Here is a 12,257-nt window from a genome sequence, read left to right as displayed (position 1 = left end):
TGGCAACCTGCTTTGAACGCTCAAAATTTAACTCCCAAAGCCAGTGGAGAAAAGTTAGGCAGGATATAAAGGCAGAAAACAACATTCCTTATCATCTTAAATATCACAATCCCTTGGAAACCTTGGGACTGAGGCAAAGGGGGAGGGGAGAACAATTAAAGGATTTTTGTTTAAATGGCTTCAGTTTCAGTCTTCCACTTACTTATACCAACTATGGTTTTGCTCAGGTATTACAAATAACTCCTCAGCCTCCTCCTAATCCAGATGCCTCTTGATAGCTAAGATAAGAACAGCATAAACAAACTTTGTCCTTCAGTCCTTAAAACTCAGAGTAGCAGTGCTTCAAGGTCACTCTTGTTAGCAAAGGAAGGCCTTGCTCCAGCAACTTTTACTGCAACACCATTCCAACTATGAGGAGGGAGAAATGTAAAAAATAAAAAGCCATGAGTGTCAGTCTTTACTCAATGCAAACAGGTAACCCATTCCAGAGTGCACTTGTTCCCCTTCTTCCAGTAAAGGATGACTGATCTCAGTGGCAGGAACATCCCAGTGACCTTCATCATCTACTTGCAACTAAGAAGAAAAGCAAAAGCCTTCTAATACTTGCCAAAAGAAAGCAGAAGTCTGCAAAGAGATGCATGTCTTTTGGTACCCACAGCAAAGTCTTTAGTAGCCTGTGGCCAAAGGAAAAACTTGTCTCGCTTAACCTAGATATGAGGCAGAAACTACAAGGGCAAAAGACTGAACCCTTTTCTGCCCCCTTTACTTTCCCACATCAACAAAATGTGGTTGCTGCAAAGGTTTTCAGATCACAGCACATGGAAACTGACTTTATGATACATGCAGTACAATACAGAATGATAGCTGCTGCTCAGAAAGATGGTGATTTAAGCAAGTAATACATTCCCCTCACTGAGGTTTTATAAACGGGGGGGGGGGGGAGAGATGACAGGTGAAAAAAATTGCCACAATTTACAAATGCATGGCACCTACATTAACTCTGATATGTACAGAGTAATGTATCAGTTTAAGGCCTCAGCTACTAAAGACTGAATGGTATATAAAGCAAGGGAGCAGTTTAATGCTAACTCTCCTCCCTACACCCCCACTCCTCCAAATGTGTTGCCAATGTTCTTTGTATTTCCCAAAATCAAAAGGGCATTTGAAGAACAACTCCCTTATGTTTTTCTCCTTCTATGAAAGCTTCAGTGCATTTGAACAAAGACAAATTAACAGGAGGGGAAAGGGGGGGGAAGAGAAAGAGTTCCAGCTTTTCAACCCAGATCTTGCACAAAAGATTAGGCATCTCTGCACAAATTAATCTCTTTCCTCACACATCTCCTTTTACAGCTACAGAAGTGGGGGCAAGCGGGGGGGGGGAGGAGGACGGGGAGCCAGCTAAAGGGCATGCAGAAGCCAAGGAGAGCAAGGTAATGTAGGTGCTCCTCCGGAAGGTATGCAAGGAATGCAAAGGGGCCATTTTCTGAGACAGTTTCAACTTATCTGCACTCTTGGATTCTTGGTTACAGCTAGGATCACTACATAGAAAACAAAACAAAAACAATTCAAAAAACTTACCAGGGATTGCGTTTATTTTATGTGCAGTTAACTGTGCTTCCTCTGACAGAGCTAATTAAGTCATTCCTAGCCCTTCTCCACACAAACACACACAAAACCAGAGGTGGAGGAAGAGGAAACAAAGGCAGCAGGAGATGCAGGAAAAGGTCTCTGGAGTGTCCACTGTGGTACAAAACTGAACAGCTGCCCTCCCAACAAACTATTCGCCATTTTTCTTTGTCTTTCAGCTGACCCCTGCCTCAGTGAAAAACTCCCAGAGACTCCAATGAAACACTGTGCAGCCTCCTTCCACTTTAACAGTCAAAGACATTCAATCTAGCATGCTATTTGACACCAAACCTCGCCTCCGCCTGCATCTCATTGGCTAAGCCCCTTTATCTGGGAAGATCACAGAGGCTGGATTGGCTGCTCCAGTCATCACTAACCTCCTTTGTACACTTCCTGTTTTAAAGTTACCTTGAGATGCAGAACAGGGGTCAGACACGGAGACTTCAAGCTAGAAACAACTTACATAAAAGGAATTTCTGGCAAAGACACACTTTTAGCAATGAGAATAGGAAATCATAAAAAGAAAGGCAAGCCTCCGCCCCCCCCCCTTTTTTGTCTGTACCCAGCACAGTAACATCTACATTTCTGGCCCTTTCCTTCACATTATAGTAAGAAAAACTTGGCACTGCTAATCATAGGATTTAAAAAAAACTGGTAATAAAAAGAAATCATTTTTTTTAAAAGCTACAATTTTCACAGCATGTCTATTGGCCCCACAGGCTGTCCATATACAGCATAACTTCACAGGCATTGAAATACAGAGCAACAGCAAGTACCTAGGGTTGCTCAGAAGTAAAGGGGAGAAGAAAAAGAGTGGGCACATATCATTATTAGAGTACACAGGCACTCTTATGGCAGCAGGGCTCCACAGTAGACTTGAGGTTTAGGACCGCTGGTTCTCTTCCCACCCACCCCTCTTGTCAAAGTGGTCTTCTGGCAAAACTAGCTGCTCATCAAGGGATTCCCTTACTGCACACAGTCATCGCAAACGCTTCCCACACATCAGCAGTTACACATCAATTGCCAGAAATGCGGCAGGTTTCCATGCCCGCAACTGAGGTCAGCTTCCTGCAACTGCCAAAGACATGCCAATATAATAATTCAAAAGGCAGGTGAAATCATTTTATGCACCTACACCTGCACGCTTTTCATGAGAACGTTCAGATACTGCATAAGAACCTTGTGGCACCTTCCCTAACACAGCATAAACTGTTGTGGACTAAAACCTACTTCGTCAGATGCATTTGTCTATCTACTGAATGACCCACAGCCCCTCTAGCGTCCTAGGTTCCTTCTTCTCCCTGACACCACTCCCTCTCTCTAAGTCTAACCTAAGTCTAACTCAAACCCTCCTTTCCTAATACTGCCCTCTCATGCCTGTTTTCCTAAGTTTTCCCTCTTCCCCTCTTTTTCCTTCTCCTGCCTCCCTTGATCTCTGAGTAGCTCAGACCATGGCAACAAAGCTGCGCTTCCTCCACAACCACCAAGACATTAGAGCGGGCATAGGCAAACTTGGCCCTCCAGATGTTTTGGGACTACAGCTCCCATCATCCCTAGCTAACAGGACCAGTGGTCAGGGATGATGGGAGTTGTAGTCCCAAAACATCTCTAGGGCTGAGTTTGCCTATGCCTGATTAGAGTAGCTTAACTAAACAATGTTAAGACCAACACCACCATAATCTCTTGCAACATTACAATGCCTTACCTAAATTGTAATAAAACACAGTACTTCACTGAACAAATGTACGTGGAAAGTGGCTAACCTAACAGGCAAACCTTCCTTCTGTTTTGCAGACCTGGAACTGCAACCAAGTACTAAATTAACTGTGTACATCAGTTTCCAATCCAGAGGCAAAAGCAGAAGTGCTATGGTGCTTGCATTGCAAAAATCCCTTCCTCCTCAAAGTCCAAGCTCTTGGATCAGGAGAACACACTGCATATGTTAGGCAAGCCTTGCAATTGGTCTTTGGGAAGAGTAAATGATTCCTTGCAATACAACATAACAATATAATAAAGCCATCCCAACTCACAGGCACATGTGCAGAACCTGTTGCGCAAGCAAGTCAATTATTCTGTGTATATATGAAAGGCTGAATTCTTTTGCTTCTAATATCTCTTTTAATAAAAGGGGTGGTGGGAGAAGCAGCAGCAATGAATGGATTGGCAGAAGAGAATCTTTGTGGTTCCATTCTCTTCTGCCATCTAGATATGTCACTCTAGATATGAACCACAGGTATTTACACAATCTGATATACAAAATGCCAAGCAGCCCCAACCCCCAAACACAAATGTGAATGGGTTTTTGTTAAAAAAAAATATAATTAAAAAATAAAATAATATTCTATATACCCTGTATTTTGGAAAGGGTTTGGCCTATCTGTCCGTTCTCTGAGTTTCGCACTTCTTGAAATATCATTGCACAAGGGTTCCCAAGGTGAGGGTGGCAGACTTAGTTGATGCCAGGCACTATTTTGAATTAAGATGGCAGACCAAAACATCACTTTGGCATGACTCTGCCTATTTTTTTGGCATAGGTTTGGCCATCTCTTGAGATTATGTCACCAAACCCGGCACAAAGATTCCTGCAGTGATATTTGTCAAAAGTTGGGTGCCAGGTGCCACTTTGAATCAAGTGGACTGAAACCTGACTTTGGTGCGGCTTCTTCCTTTTGTGTATGTATCAGGTACAAGCTATGCTGATTTGGGCACCTCTGAAGATATTGTCATCCCATTTGGCAGGTCTTCAACAAATATAACCTGACAGTCCGACCCTGCACCAATTTGGACAGGTTGGAAACAGCAAGAGTTCCAGAAGTGGAGGTGGCAGTCTTTGCCTATGTTTGGACATCAGGTGCCATTTTGATTAAAGACGGTGGACAAAATTAACCATAATTAACCATTGGCTTCCCCCTCGCCAATTGATTCAGGCCTGGTTCCTTAAAGCTCACACATGACACTATCCATTTAAAATCACATTTTAACAAATTTCTTCAAATTTCTGGGCAGCGCCAGGCTCTTCCCACTACTATAAAATAACTTTCATATAAATATGATAGCCCTAATTTCAAAACTAAAAGAAATACCTCTACCAAATACATTGAGTTAAATGAGTCTTTTCTATGTAATTAAAGAACCAATTTGATCATTTCTAAAGTATGAGTATTTACACTCTACCTGCCAAACACAGGCAGCAAAGAGATGAAACACTGCAAATACTACTCTATTCAATTGTAAATTAACAGAGTTTAGGCTGCAGCCATGTATACCAGGGGTAGGGAACTTTTATGGTTCAGTGGGCACCACAGCTAAGGCTAACTTTGACGGGTGCAAAGTTGACAGGAGCAAGTCCCCTAGAAAGGCAAATGTTTAGGAAACAAGCATCAATAGGAAACTTGATTTAAATCAACTCTTTTTCTTACTTTTTTTTTGTAACAATAATTTATTTTGCCTTTCCTTCCAAAGGAGCCCAGGGCAGCAAACAAGTGATGAAACAATAAAAACTAACATCAAAACAATTTCAATATAGATGCAGTTGGGTTGGATCTCAACTTAAAAGGCTTATTGAAAGATGAAGGTATTCAGTAGGTGCCAAGACAACTGAGATGGCATCCTGACCTTAGTACAGTAATCATCAATTTAAATCATCTTGGTTTAAATCAATCTACCTGCTGCTATATTCCTGTCAGTGCAGCTACCAACTTGCACAAATCAAAACTGCACAGCTAGAAGGAACATGTATAGAAGCATAATTTTTAAATGATCTTGTGCAATTCCTCAGAACCAATTTGCAGCTCGGAAGTCAGCCAGATCAAAACTAAAACTCAATGGAAGCCTGAAAAGTACATTCTCCTGTTCATAATAAGGGTACTAACGTTCTGACAATGCGATTTTGTCTTTGCTCTGTTTGCTTATATGAACAATACTCATTTTTTGTTAAGAAGCTAGTTTCTAAGTTGTTGTTTTTTTAAAGTGGATGTTTTCAACTTGAAATATAAAATGTTATAAAAGAATAGGGGTGCTGCTCACCATTCAAACAGGAAGAACAATTCCCATCCCTGACAAGGGTGTTGAGATAAGTCCACTGCTTTAGTGGGAAAAGTCCACATATGGAAATAGTTCGCACAAAGTAGCTGCTTGCACAGATAACCAGCATGCTGGCTACTGTGCATTATCACACTGTTTACAGATAAAAAGGGTATTTAAGGCTCATAAGTCTCTGTGAAACACTGTGATGTTAAGTTGATAATAGGAGGAGGGAAGGAAGAAGAATAAACTTTTTAAACTTCTGTTCATGGGTCCAAAGTACAGATTAAAATCATTGGCAATAACCACTCAAATTGCTCCGGCGATAGGAACCTAGGAAGCTGCCTTATACAGGGTCAGACCATTGGCCCTTTCAGCTTAGTATTATCCTGACTGGCAGCAGCTCTCCAGAGTTACAGACAGAGGACATTCCCAACTCTTCTCGGAAATGCTGGCTATTAAGCCCGGGACTTTCTGTATATACATGGTAGATGCTCTCCCACTGGGCTATGGCCCTTCCCATGTTCAAAGGCAGCATACCTTTAAACATAGGTGGCTGCTATGAAGTATTATTTACTTCTACTGCATTCACAGCTCACATCTAACTAAATTGTGTGGCTTGGTCATGAGAAACAAGGCTTGGTCATGAGAAACAAGAGACCAAGCGAGAGCTTTAGATTGCAGTGGAAAAGCAAACTTGCGCCTAATTTCTGGAGAAGAAAAACAAACCTAATCAGGAGAAGAAAAGGGGTGGGGAAGGTCAGAGTGTAAGAGTAAGGAAAAAGACCAAAAGGGGACAAAAAACCCAGAGGAAATAAAGGGTGTTTTGGAGAAGAGCAAGGCACACATACATACTCTCAAAATCCATACATACAACTAATCCAGAATGTGGCAGCTAGACTGGTGACTGGGAGCGGCTTCCGAGACCACATAACACCGGTCTTGAAAGATCTACATTGGCTCCCAGTACGTTTCCGAGCACAATTCAAAGTATTGGTGCTGACCTTTAAAGCCCTAAATGGCCTCGGTCCAGAATACCTGAAGGAGCGTCTCCACCTCCATCGTTCTGCCCGGACACTGAGGTCCAGCACCGAGGGCCTTCTGGCGGTTCCCTCGTTGCGAGAAGCCAAGTTGCAGGGAACTAGGCAGAGGGCCTTCTCAGTGGTGGCGCCCGCCCTGTGGAACGCCCTCCCAACAGATGTCAAAGAGGGGAAAAAACTACCAGACTTTTAGAAGACATCTGAAGGCAGCCCTGTTCAGGGAGGCTTTTAATGTTTAATAGATTAGTGTGTTTTATTTTTCTGTTGGAAGCCGCCCAGAGTGGCTGGGGAAGCCCAGCCAGATGGGCGGGATATAAATAATAATAATAATAATAATAATAATAATAATTATTATTATTATTATTATTATTGAACCTCTACAGGGAGTGACAGAAAAAGCATAGTAGGCAATAGTGAATATGGGCTTAGTAGAAAAAGCAAACCCTAGTTATGAAAGAGGGATGGCTTCAGGCCAAGTCTGCCCACCAGTGTTAGAAACTGAGATATGAAAGTTAGGCAGGCTGAGGCTGAAAATAAATCAATATAGTAGAGTAATAAAGATCTCCAAAGACAATCTGGAAATCTTTTCAGGCTGAAAAGGGACTCCTACAACAGAAAATCCAAGTTCAAGAATAGGAGGCCTCTGAGGCCTATACTTCAAAAACTGATGCAGAGATGTTCAGCAAGATCAGGAGAATAAACCAAGCAGAGACAGTGAAGAAGAAGATTACTTTGTACAACCTGGGGCAAAAATTTAGGGCTAAGACACTACTGCATGATGATTTGGAAATATAAAACAAAAAACCCCATAATCCATGCCTCCAAGGCAGAAACTGTTGTTAGCAAAGAATACAAGTCAAACAGGGCCATGATCCTGATTTTAACATGGGGTGGAATCCAACTATACAGCTTTGCTAGCACAATAACTTTTAACTGCATAATGGAACTTTCCTGCCTGCTTCCTCTCCTCTAAACCTGTTCCAGGAGTTCCTTCAACCCTACAGAGCAGATTTACAGGCACGCAGGAGGTACACAGGGACAGGAAAGTTCTATTGCATCACTGGAAGTCCTTGTGCTAGTCAAACTGTTTAGACGGATAATGCTCATGGTTGAGACAAATGTTGAAAATGAGCTTTTATAAGATGAAACATTACATGTTCTCTTCCTGCTCCAGAATCAATCATTTGTTTGTATTGCCTAACAGTACAAAAAGATCTTAAGGCAGCTATGATGGTGTCAGATTACATTAGAGCTAGAGTGAGGAAGCCCCCAGGAACAGTCCCAACCCCGTCTGAAGATTCTGGGGACTGAATTTGTATGCAAGGCTCAAGGCCACAGGTTCTCCACCTCTGCACCAGAGTAGTAGGTAAATTGAATGGGATGAACTGCAAAAATCATATGCCTGCTTATTAGTAAGTCAGTGTCACTGATTTCAGGAGGATTCACACCATAGTGCACAAAAGTGCATTCACAGTATAACACAAACTTCAAATGCAAATGAGAATACAAAACAAGGAAAGGTAGGTAGGATGGAACTTGTTATTTCTTTCAAACAAATTTGAGAGGATTCAATATCAGCTTAGTGTGAGAAATAATAATGTGTCAGAGACATCAGTTTATGGCCATTTCACAGTTCAATCCTCTGCATATCTATTCAAAAATAAGTTTTATTGAATTCACTGAGATTTATGTGGTAAGTTTATATCACTGGGGTGGGGAATTTTTTGGGCTTGGCAGGCCAAATCTTGGGAGATTCGTGAAAGGTCCAGTGTAGGAGGAATCGCCTGGTAGATCAAATGAGGAGGTCTAAGCAAGCTAAATTTGGCCCATGGGTCAGAGGTTCCTTTTTGTGTGTGAAAAAAATGCATTTGGAAACAAAAACATATCCAATGAGGCCTATGCAGGAATGTTACTGCAAGAATGCCTTGCAACTCAGAGGTTCATAGCATACACAGGTCCCCTTCCCATTACCTCTAATGCAACTGAACTGCCTCAATTTACACCAGGGCTCGGCAACTTGCGGCCCACGTGCCGCCCCCGAACTGAGCCGCCCGCTCGGTGAGTCCTCACGTGTGGCGCTAAACCGGCACGGGGATTCGTTTCTGCAGCGCCGGAAACTGGAAATTGCATCTGCGCATGCCCAGACACCAGAAATCACACACACATGATCTGGCCCACGGAGAGATCTCCGCGGGACTTGACTGGCCCAGGCAGGTAAAACCTTGTCAACCCCTGATTTACACCCACCCACATTCCTAGCACATGCTCATTTTAACTAGACAATACCTGTCCTACCTGCTGAGAATACTGTAGATCACTGTTGTGTAGGACAAGGACACAGAAATCACAAGCAAAGTCACTATGAGTCAGATATAGCCCTGGGCTGCCTAGTTAATGCCAGGACATTAAAGCAAGATAATAGCGGTCAAAAGCTGGAAACTTGCTTGATAGAACACTTCAAGGTGTAGTAATGTTTCCCTTAACATAAAATCTCGAGTTTCAAGTTTAGTGTTTTCTCCCACATGGTGCATGTACTGTTTTAGAAAACAGCCACTTAGTTCTACATGTTTATAGCTGAAGTGTTGTAATTCATCACTAGGTATATTTATCCTACTTATTTACTTTAATTGTACAATATACTTTGAAGACTTTCTATGAATGGTATGACTAAATGCTTTTCCAAAAACATCTTCATAAAGAACTTAATATTAAAGGGCTATCTATCTGTTTATCTATATATGTTTTAAGGCAAGGCAAATAATTATACATCGTATTTCAATTCCCAGTGCCATGTTACTTGCCGCAAGAGCTAAAAGCATGCCAAATGCTTTATCTATTTGCTAATATCTCTAAGTAGTACGTAGTAACCTCCAAAACGACATTTGCTCAAAAATGACATTTAAAAGTAGCCGACTATATTTATTTTCACACAGGATTAAAAGGTTAAAGGCTAAAATGTGGAATGTCCCAAGGCAGTCTTGCAAGACAGTTGCAACTATCCCTCCATCTCTCACCTCCAATGCATTACAGAAAAGCTTTCCAAACTGTGTCATGACACTGCCGGCTGCCGGTGTGTTGCGCAAACACTCCCCAGGCTCCTCCTGGAGTTAGTTTAACCTCTGGTTTTGTCGCAAAATGATGCACTTCTAAAAAGTGTGTCACCAACATGAAAAGTTTGGAAAGTTCTGCAATACAGGTTATGTTCCTATTAAGATACCTTTACTTGTTCCCATGCAAATATGCTCCCATTTCTATGTCTTTCTATTAGACAGTGTATTCAAAGCCGCTTACAACAAGAAGATTAAATCAAGTTATGAGGAAGCAATGAAAATTGCTTGGAGGAAGCTTTGGAAGTATACAGACATACCTTGGAAATATTACGGGTTCAGTTCCAGACCACAGTAAAGCAAATATTGCAATACAGCGATTCACACCTTTTTTTGGTTCTGTTCCCCAGTGATGCATATAAAAGTAATGCCTACACTATACTACAGTCTATTAAGCTAGCCCCACTCTGGCTGCAGGGGCAGGAGGGGGAAAACCTGGCCCCAGCCAGCTTCACTCCAGTTGCCCAAAGAGGGGTTGCAGCAGCAGGGCTTCATTCTCCTGGAAGCAGCAAAGCTGCCTGCAACTGCAGCTGCATCCTCGTAAGAAACAGTATCTGTAAAGTACAATAAAGTAAAGTGCAATAAAATGAGATATCCAAGTTAAACAAGCAGTACACAAAGGAAAAAATGAAGTGTCACAAAATCTATCAGAGCAGCAAAAGGAGGGGAATCAACAAAAGCAGTTGAACATAACTTCCTTAGGTCTTAAAATATAAAAGCTTCTATGCAGAGTTTGCTTGTTTTCTTTCTTTCCTCCTCAATCCCTTTTCCATGTGCGTCATTAATGTCTCATAGATTATAAACCTATATTGCTTCTTATTGGCCTGTAAGCCTATCTAGGAATCTTTTCAGCTGAATAGCAAGGTACAAAGATGCTTTAAATAAAATCAGGTCAAAAACAAAGTCAAGGCTTGGATGAATGGAAAAGGACGAATGCAATGATTGAGGCAGCTTCGTTCTTTATTTAAATATCACAATAGCCCTCCAATAAGCTCAGGGCAATACAGTATACATGGCCCTTTACTACCCCTCTCCCCATCCTCACTACAACCCGGTTCATTTATTCTTTATTACATTTATATCTCATCCTTCCTCCACCTAGCTCACATTAGCATACATCGATCTCCCCCACTTTATTTTATCCCCGCAACATCGCTGTGAGGCAGGTGAGACTGAGAGACACTGAGTGGCCCAAAGTTACCCAGTGAGCTTCATGGCTGCATAGGAATTTGGGTTCTAGTCTAATAATCTACCCACTATACCACACTGGATCTAAGAGGTAGGTAAGGCTGAGAGGAGAACACATACCGGTAGCTCAAGGTCACACACTGAGCTTCATGGTTAACAGCTGTGAGCTGCACTAACCACTGTGCCCACTGCCTCTTTCTCAGGATTCTAGGTCCTGTATCCCTATAATATGCTTACTCTGAGGCCCCATTTGGCTCCTCCTGTCCAACCACCTTAAGCGTGCACAGGATGTTGATGCCTCAAGGTCTACTGAGACCCCAAAGCCTGAACCCCTCTGATCACTGTCCTGATCACTTTGCTCTCAGCCCCGCTCCGACAACTTATCCCGCTCTCTCCCTCCCTCTATCCTGGTTTCTTCCATAAACTTCTATGCATTCCTTTCAGACGCACGCGCTCGCTCTCAGCCCCGCCCCAATACCGTTGGGCGCTTAAGGGCATCAGAAAGGGGCGGGGGCAACATGCGATTTCCGTTGCATCCTGCTCTCTCCACGGTCCGCCGGCGGCACTCACCCAATCGCCGAGCTAGAGTTCCGGGCGGCCGCCTTACCCCACTGCCGGCCAATCAGAGACAAAAGCAGAGGGCCCGTCCAACCAATCAGAAGCGGGAAGGGAGGGAATGGCGGCGCCGAGAGAGGGGGAGGGGAAAAACAGAGTCCAACTGCTGCTACTCCTCTCTACGAGATCTACCCCCCCCCAACAAACAAACAAAAACCATCCCAGACTCACCAAGCTAATCAAGAGTCCGTGGCTTCCGCTACGTTCCGGTGGCGGGTGCAAGTGCTAGTGCGTCAACCGCAGCCCGCGCGCTCCCGGGCGCAACGAGGAAGGGGGGGCGGGGATGTGACAGACGGAGCGAGCGCAAAGTGGCGGTGAAACAAGATGGCGGCGGGGCTGGGACTGAGGAGGGTAAGCCCCGCCCCTTCTCTACGTTTGTTACTTCTTCCACTTACTGCGCAGGCGCAAACTCTTCCCTCCACGTTCCTCTTAGTCGTTCGATATCGCGAGATTTTTTGCCATACGCGAGCGACGAGCGTTCTTTCTGCGTGGGAGCCTGGGAGTTGTAGTTTTTGCTTCACCTCCCCGGAAGGTAATACAGTACAGTACTGTACTGTAGTTGTATGTACCAAATAAATAGAACCACGTTTTCCAAGGAGGAGCAGGAGATGTGGGCCGAGGATTGTGGCACCGCGGCAGAACTAAGCGCAGGATACGA

At 43.3% G+C, this 12,257-nt stretch overlaps 1 protein-coding gene across 1 annotated transcript in view; it reads right to left on the bottom strand.

The window, feature by feature from the left end:
- NFYC (nuclear transcription factor Y subunit gamma) overlaps positions 1-11,946 on the bottom strand; it is a 52,988-nt gene extending 41,042 nt beyond the window's left edge. Inside the window, exon 1 of the mRNA XM_035121203.2 lies at positions 11,771-11,946. The gene's annotated coding sequence lies outside the window, so the exon portion shown is untranslated. The remainder of the gene's footprint in view (positions 1-11,770) is intronic.
- Between the last annotated feature and the right edge of the window lie 311 nt (positions 11,947-12,257).

Source organism: Zootoca vivipara, chromosome 6, assembly GCF_963506605.1.
Source record: "Zootoca vivipara chromosome 6, rZooViv1.1, whole genome shotgun sequence".
Lineage (NCBI taxonomy): Eukaryota > Metazoa > Chordata > Lepidosauria > Squamata > Lacertidae > Zootoca > Zootoca vivipara.
This window is presented reverse-complemented; position numbering and strand designations above follow the sequence as displayed.